Raw genomic sequence first — 8411 nt, forward strand, 5'->3', positions numbered from 1 at the left:
TTAAGATAGACTTGTATCATTTATTTTTACTTTTATTTCCTAGCATAGTAGGATAAACTTTCTGCCCTCTCCTCACTCTTAAGGTAGACTTGCATCATTTACTTTTACTTTTATTTCCTAGCATAGTAAGCTAAAATTGATCAGGCACATCTTGAAGCTATAGGAAAGAGTAGTGGAAGCTAGGTTAAGAAGGTGGAAGCTAGGTTAAGAAGGGAGGTGATGATTAATGATCAGCAGTATGGTTTCATGCCAAGAAAGAGCACTACAGATGCAATGTTTGCTCTCAGAGTGTTGTTGGAGAAATACAGAGAAGGTCAGAAGGGGTTGCATTGTGTCTTTGTGGACTTAGAGAAAGCATATGACAGGGTGCCTACAGATGAGTTGTGGTATTGTATGAGGAAGTCGGGAGTGGCAGAGAAGTATGTAAGAGTGGTACAGGATATGTACAAGGGTAGTGTGACATTGGTGAGGACTGCGGTGGGAGTGAAAGATACGTTTAAGGTGGAGGTGAGATTACATCAAGGATCAGCTCTGAGCCCTTTCTTATTTGCAGTGGTGATGGACAGGTTGACAGATGAGATCAGACAGAAGGCCCCGTGGACTATGATGTTTGCAGATGACATTGTGATATGTAGTGAGAGTAGGGACCAGGTTGAGGAGACCATGGAGAGGTGGAGATATGCTTTAGAGAGGAGAGGAATGAAGGTCAGCAGGGCAAAAACAGAATATATATGTGTAAATGAGAGGGAGGGTAGAGGAATGGTGAGGATGCAGGCAGTAGAGTTGGTAAAGGTGGATGAGTTTAAGTACTTGGGATCAACACTTCAGAGTAATGGTGAGTGTGGAAGAGAGGTGAAGAAGAGAGTACAGGCAGGGTGGAATGGGTGGAGAAGAGTGTCAGGAGTGATTTGTGACAGACTGGTACCAGTAAGAGTGAAAGGGAAGGTCTACAAAAGTGTAGTGAAACCAGCTATGTTATATGGGTTGGAGACAGTGGCACTGACAAAAAGGCAGGCATCAGAGCTGGATGTGGCAGAGTTAAAGATGTTAAGATTTGCACGGGGTGTGACTAGGATGGAGAGGATTAGGAATCAGTATATTAGAGGGTCAGCTCAGGTTGGACAGTTTGGAGACAAAGCAAGAGAGGCAAGATTGCGTTGGTTTGGACATGTGCTGATGAGGGATGCTGGGTATATTGGGAAAAGGATGCTAAGGATGGAGCTGCCAGGTAAGAGGAAAAGAGGAAGGCCTAAGTTAAGGTTTATGGATGTGGTGAGAGAGGACATGCAGGGGGTTGGGTGTGAAAGAGCATGATGCAGAGGACAGGAAGAAATGGAAACAGATGATCCACTGTGGCGACCCCTAACAGGGACAGCCGAAAGGAGATGATGAGTAAGCTAAACTTCTAATACTTTTGTAAATACTGATTATCATATTTAAACATTTTTAATTGCATTTTTACATCACTGGTGTCAGCTAATGCTTTATTGTACCCTATATATTTCATTATCAAACTGCATGTATATATACTTTTTTTTAATTAGTACATTTGTACTTGTGTTTTTCTGATGTCATTTAAATTTCTGGACATTTTCTCGCTGGGCCGCCAAGAAAAATGGATATTTATTACCCAGTCAGGCTTTCCAGTAAATAAATGTCAATAAATACTTAACTATGCTCAATACTCTGCAATCACAACATACTGTCTGTGTTACTAAACTGACATCTGGCATGACTATCACACAGTATTAATAAACTAATATGAGACAGCTATTTAAAACACACAGCAAATATACATTCTTTATAGAACTAATTATATTGCTTTAGTTACATCTATATGAATTCATCTATTATGATTGTTTTATACCACATATGATCTGATACTGTTAGTATTACTGCGTATACAGAATTTAATTTCAAATTTAAGGTGTCACCATATGTTCTAATACTTTTATTACTCTCTCCAAAGTATCCTGGAAACAGGTATAATGCCAGTCTACAACAATGAATATCTTGCTGTTGCATTCCTTCTTAGAAAGATTAGAACTGTGGTTGAAAAGGGGTCTATATAAAACATACCTTAACCCTGTTAACAAATAAACAACAAACAAATAAAAAGGCATACCTTCACTGCATACTCTTCTTTTTTCACCACCTATACAACTCCTTTTTTCAGAGCATAATCTTTAAACATCTGTACCTGCAAGCAAAATAACAACCAATAAAATTTTAGTAGTGATCACACTTTCATTCTCTGGCAAGTTATACCATTACAAAGACTATAAATGGTCTGTAACATCAACTACCTCAGCCAACTCCAAGTCTGCCAATAATATTCATACACAAGCTGCATACAGTACAATAAAGAATGCTGAAGAAGTGGCATTTTAAGTGCTGAAGCAGTGCTACTACCAACAGAGACTGTGGGGGTGGGGTGAGTTCCTTCCAGCTACACTACACAGGCAGACCACTGCACGGGAGGAGGTGCACTGAAGAACTTGACCTGGGAAGTGGAGACCATAATATGAAAAGCCCTCCTATTCACTGAGTATACCATCCAACTGCTTTTAAGTTCAGTTTTTATTTCATAAAAGGAACTTATAATTAATAAAGCCATTAAGCTGCATGCATCAAATCTTCACGTCACTGACCAGTGGAAATTAAAAAAAATTGCAAATAGCTAATGAGGTGAAGAAACGTATGTAGCTAAGACACAGCTCTTCGGCCGGATTTAGTAATAATGCCCACTGCCTACAAATACTGGTAGATTTGACACACTTTTCTTAGTGGATCTTACTGAGATCTTTGACTCACCATCATCAAGACATTTATATTATACAACGACCCCCCATTAATATTCAAAAACGTGCACGCTGACTGGTCAGCGTTGATGATGATGATGAGTAATGGATAAAGGTCCGGTCGCCCAGACTTTTTCCATTACTATAATTCTTTTTTTTTACAGCAACGGAGAATGCAAAATCTCTGTTGCTTCCCACTGTCTCGCTATGTTAAACTCCTTTAACATAGCGAGACAGTTTGTAAAAACAACAGAGATCTTGCTTTCTCCGTTGCTTTTTCCAAAACTGTCTCTCTATGTTAAATAGGTTTAACATAGCGAGACAGCTTTAAAAAAAGCAATGGAGATTCTCCGTTGATTTTTTTAAAGCTGTCTCACTATGTTAAACCCATTTAACATAGCGAAACAGTTTGTAGAAAGCAACGGAGATCTTGTTTTCTCCGTTGCTTTTGCCCACAGCTCTGATGTACTGCGTAGGCATACTCATTCGCAGTACATCAGAACTGCCGCAGAATACCAGACAGCTGCGGAAGGGCAACAAGGAGGCATTATACAATGCCATTATTTAAGAAAAGTAATTATTTTTTTTCTTAAATAATGTCATTGTATAATAGCAATAACACACGCCTGGGTGTGGGTAATGCTGGATTTACCCACGGTTGGCTTTGTATGGCCACTCGGGCTTCGCCCTCGTGACCAAACCACACCAACAGTGGGTAAATCCAGCATAACCCACACCCAGGCGTGGGTTATTGCTATAATATTCTTTCCCTTCAGCCCAACATACACAAAGTCGTTCGACTATGCACTGTGGTGCTCAAAAAGTCAGCATATTCTTTTCAATAAAAAATGTCTCTACTAGTGCATTACATTAAAGAAATTTGCGAAGTGCTCAGTAAACATATCAGTAATATTCCCAAATTTAACATTTCACAACATAAGGGATAAAAAGAAAGAAAAAGGAATAATACCAGACATCCATAGAGGTGGAACACAATGAAAACAATAGCCAATGGCCACTGAAGGAGAAACAGCAACCAGGTCAGATATCAAAAACTGTTCAGTTTATAACGAGAGACTTACAATAAGCTTCACCTCATTACCATAAGCATCACCTCATGTAAGAATGTAATTCTATTTAACTCTTTTTTTTTTTTTCTACTTCATGTGAAATGGAATCATCCCTACTTACCTGCTTCTTAGCATTTTTTTCCATGACAAACATTACAAAAATAGGATTTTAAATCTTCTGTATGGAGAAAAATGATAAAACTCAAGAATTTTAAAACTGGAGAAGAAATTAGAACCAGATAACCTAAAACTTCATTTCTTTCCCAAAATGCCTGTAAAACAGAAGAGCATTTACAAAAAACACCTTTAACAGACTATACTTAGCCACGGTGGTGTAGCGGTAGCATTGCTGCCTCACAGCAAGAGGTTCTCCCGTTTGATTCTCGGCTGGAGCGCCTTCGGTGTGGAGTCTGCATGTCCTCCCCACGGTCGAGTGGAGTTCGAAAGACATGCGCAGAGTGGGCGTGCCTTCATTGAAGGTTGGGTGTCGAGCTGGCACCGGCACCCATAAAAAATCTGCTGCCAATCATTAGCGGACCAGAGTTCCGCTGTGGCGACCACTAACCGGGAAAAGCCAAAAGAAAAACAACAACAACCTTTAACAGACTATACTTGGATGCCACCCTGCCTTACATGGTGTTCCTTCCCTGGGTAAAAAGGACAAAAACAAATGAGTCAATGGAAGGAATCAACCATATGTAAGAAAGGGCATGTTAAGTTTTATTTTACAAGAAAAGGTCAAAGCAATTAAGCAAAAAGGTGACTGACCTCAAAAGAAAGAAAGACAGCTAAAAATACAAGTAAAATGGAGTATGACCATTTTAAAATGAGAACTTCACCTCCCCCCCAAAAAAAAAAAAGATTTATTCCATCATATCTTGATGCTTACTACATTTTACCACCACTGTGGTACTATATAAACTTTTTATTTATTTTTGTGTTATGCAACAGTCTGCCCACATGGGGTCTAACATCTTGCGCAAATTTCATTTTTTCAGTCTACCCCTTCGTAACCTACAATCTATTCTATGGCTGTAGAAAATTACATCACACAGGCGACTCAGGTGAAAGGCTCTTGTGCTTCCACTGGCTCAGCATTATGTCAGGAACTTGCTGCTTTCATTTACTCAGTAAGGTTTAATTATCAGTACTTGTGATTCAATTTACTCTTTTTCATCTATTATTTAGCTCATACTAATAAAAATGATTTCTAAGTAATTTTCACTTTGGTTGCTTTTTAAACCCTTGATTTACCTCTTTGCTATGCCTCAGTTGCAGTCTCAACTCTTTCCCCATCCCCAAAACAGTTCCCCAACTTAGCTGTCAAAATGCTAGCAGAAATATGGGCAGCTTGCTCCTGTCACTGGGAAAAAATAACGCTGTGAGCTGTCAGTCTGCCGCAAACTAATTTAACTGCTATTTTCTCTTTAACTATGAGTAGGATGACTTTTACTGGTGGTGCACATTGCATAGAAAAAACATGCTGTATTTTTTCTCCCAGTGGTTCAAGTCACACTGCTTTGTATCTTCTCAGTATTTTCTGCTCAAAAATCACAGAAAACCCCAAAAATAAATGTGGGGAAAAGGCACAAAAGTCAAGGACAGTTTTAATTAGTATAAATCTGTTTGGAAAAAATCAAACATCCCAAGTTTATCAATGTCCATTTTCTGAACACTAACCATGTAACTGAACTGTCTGGCATTAACAGTACTGTGCCTCTCATTAATTTACCATAGAATCAAAAAATATACATGGGACTAGACAAAAAAAGGCACAAATCATTGTCATTCTGCTCAACCAGTGAAAATTTTAAGATCTGGTGCTTGCCTTCAAATCAGAAGCCTAATGTAAGTTGTCCTGACAAAACATTAAAACTTCTACTGGACACATTTCTTAGACAATATGCATTAAGATTATGACACACACACCTAGTTCTCTTAAAGCCAATCATACAATCTTGACATCATACAATTCAACTTTTTGAACAGTCAGGTTTCTGAAAATAATATTTTTACAATTATATATATATATATATATATATATATATATATATATATATATATATATATACGGTCTATATTATATGAACGAAAGTTCATGTCGTACACTCAAGAGCGAAAATGTCAGACCTCAAACTCCTTATTATCGGACTGAATGGAGATCCACATACAGTGCAGAATGGGAAGATTTCCCTTTTCCGCAATGTAGTGCGATCTCGGAGTTGTTATCTTTAAGTGGCGGGGGGGGGGGGGGTTAGCCCACCAGCTGACGTTTGTTTTGTTTTTTTTTTTTTCCTTCAGTGTTCGAACTTGTACAAGTTTTATATATATATATATATATATATATATATATATATATATATATATATATATATATATATAAATATATATCTATAGAGAGAGAGATATTCATAGAATATTACTAGCCTGAGGACCTGGGTAACATTTCTAAGACTAGGCATGTTTTCTAGAAAAAAATAATGATGTCCTGTATCTGAATAGGACATTGTGATCCAGGCCCGGTGTACATTTCTCATGCCCCATTCACTGGTCTAGGAAGTAAACTGATTAACAGACGAAATCAGCTTCATATGGATGGGAAGCCTGTTCCATAGGAAAGGCAGGCACTGGGATACATATCTGTCTCTCCAGCATGTTCTGTTTAAGTCACAGGGAAATTCAGTTCCCCAGACATTGTTTTCATAAGTGTGGATTTTGCTGATGCATTGTAAGCCAGGCATGTATCAACCCTCAGCAATCTACAGGAGACTGAGCAGACGGAAAGGGCTTTAAGGCTCTGCATAAGGCAAGTTTGTCACACCTTGTAAATTTTTTTTTTGTAAAGAACCTCAGAAGTTGCATTAGTTGTTGCAAATGCCTGGTCTGGTACATACCAAAGGGAGTACTGTACCCTATGATAGGTCTGATAAGGACAGAGTAAAATTTAAGTTGTCTGTGCAGATCTAAGGAATGCAGTATCCGTTCCCCTTTGTTCTGTGGATTAGAAAAGAAGGTTGGCAAATGAATGGACTGATTAAGAGCCACACTGCATACCACTTTCGGCATGAAAGAGGGATTGGTCCTGAGGGACACCCTGTCCGCATGAAAAATAATGAAAGGCTCCACTACCATAAGGGCCTGTAATTAAGATATCCTTCTTGCTGAAGTGATTGCTACAAGGAAAGCTGTTTTCCAAGAAAGGAATTTTAACTCTGCAGTTGCAGCTGGCTCAAAAGGAGGAAGAGTGAGTTTTTCCAAAATAAAGTTAAGGTCCCAGGGCTGGAGTTGAGGCTCTCCTGGGTGGTCTTAAGTTTTTGGCCCCTCTGAGGAACTGCTTGAGCAGTGGGTGAGAAAAGAGGGGTGGGTTCTGTGTTGAAATGAGATGAAATGGCTGAGGAGTGAATTTTGATGGAGGAAAAGGAAAGGACCTTGTGAAGCATCCCAGTTAAGTATTTAAGAATCTGAAGCAACTTGGGCACTGCTGTGGCCATCCACTGAGTTTGTTTCCAGGCACAGAATCTTCTCCATTTTTCAGCATAAGATTTTCTAGTACTAGGCCTCCTTGCCTCCAAAATGACATCCAACACTTGTTTACTGAGGGATGGTAATGGAGATATTAGGTAATTAGCCAGGCTGCCAGGTTCAGGGCTTGAAGCTAGGGGTGCAGAATCTGGCTCTCCTGCTGTGACAGCAGGTTAGGGGTCTGAGGCAAGTGCTATGGGGCTAGCTGTGGCACACTGTGCAAGAGGGGCTACCAGTGTCGGCGTGGCCAGTCTGGTGCAATCAGTATCATCCTTGGTTTGTCCTGTTTGATCTTTAGTAGTACTTTGGAGAGGAGAGGCAGCGGAGGAAAGGCATAAACTGATAGACTCTTCCAGCTGAAGGACAGAGCATCCACTTTCCAAGCTTGTTTGTGGGGATCCCTCGTGCAGAATTTGTCCAATTGGTAGTTCTGGGGGGAGCCAAACAGGTCTATATCTGGGCTCCCCCATTTGTTGATCAACGTGTTGAAAGTCTTTGGTTCCAGTTTCCACTCGTGTGGGTCCATGAAATTTCTGCTTAGTTCATCTGCCAGTGTATTTAGTTTTCCTGGCAGGAATTGAGCCTGCAGATGCACTTGGTAGCTCAAGGCTGTGTTCCACAGAGCCATGGCTAGTCTGCAGAGGGGGAAAGAATGGGTACCCACCTGCTTGTTTATGTACCACATAACAGTGGTGTTGTCCGTCTTTACCATTAACTTGTCCTGGAAGAATGTGGTCCTTGAAGGCTGTCAGAGCATTCTGTACAGCTAACATTTCTTTTTGAATGATATGCAGGTGCATTTGACTTGGGTTCCATTTGCCCTGAATGCACTTCCCTGCCAGGTGAGCCCTCCATGTATAGTCTGATGAGTCTGTTGTTAAGGTTTGGGCGGCAGGGGGTAGAGTGAATGGTAGTCCCATGTTTTGGTGGCAGGCCTCTGCCCACCAAAGGAATTCTAACCGTGGGCAAGGTATGATAGGAATCAATGCTTCTAGATCCTGAGAATGTTGTCACCATA

At 40.0% G+C, this 8411-nt stretch overlaps 1 protein-coding gene across 1 annotated transcript in view; it reads right to left on the minus strand.

Moving 5' to 3' along the window:
• OSBPL8 (oxysterol binding protein like 8) overlaps positions 1-8411 on the minus strand; it is a 3324100-nt gene that overhangs the window by 2950751 nt on the left and 364938 nt on the right. Inside the window, exon 3 of the mRNA XM_044087980.1 lies at positions 2126-2200. The gene's annotated coding sequence lies outside the window, so the exon portion shown is untranslated. The remainder of the gene's footprint in view (positions 1-2125; positions 2201-8411) is intronic.

Source organism: Protopterus annectens, chromosome 11.part0, assembly GCF_019279795.1.
Source record: "Protopterus annectens isolate FY-2018-M chromosome 11.part0, PAN1.0, whole genome shotgun sequence".
NCBI classification, from domain to species: domain Eukaryota; kingdom Metazoa; phylum Chordata; order Ceratodontiformes; family Protopteridae; genus Protopterus; species Protopterus annectens.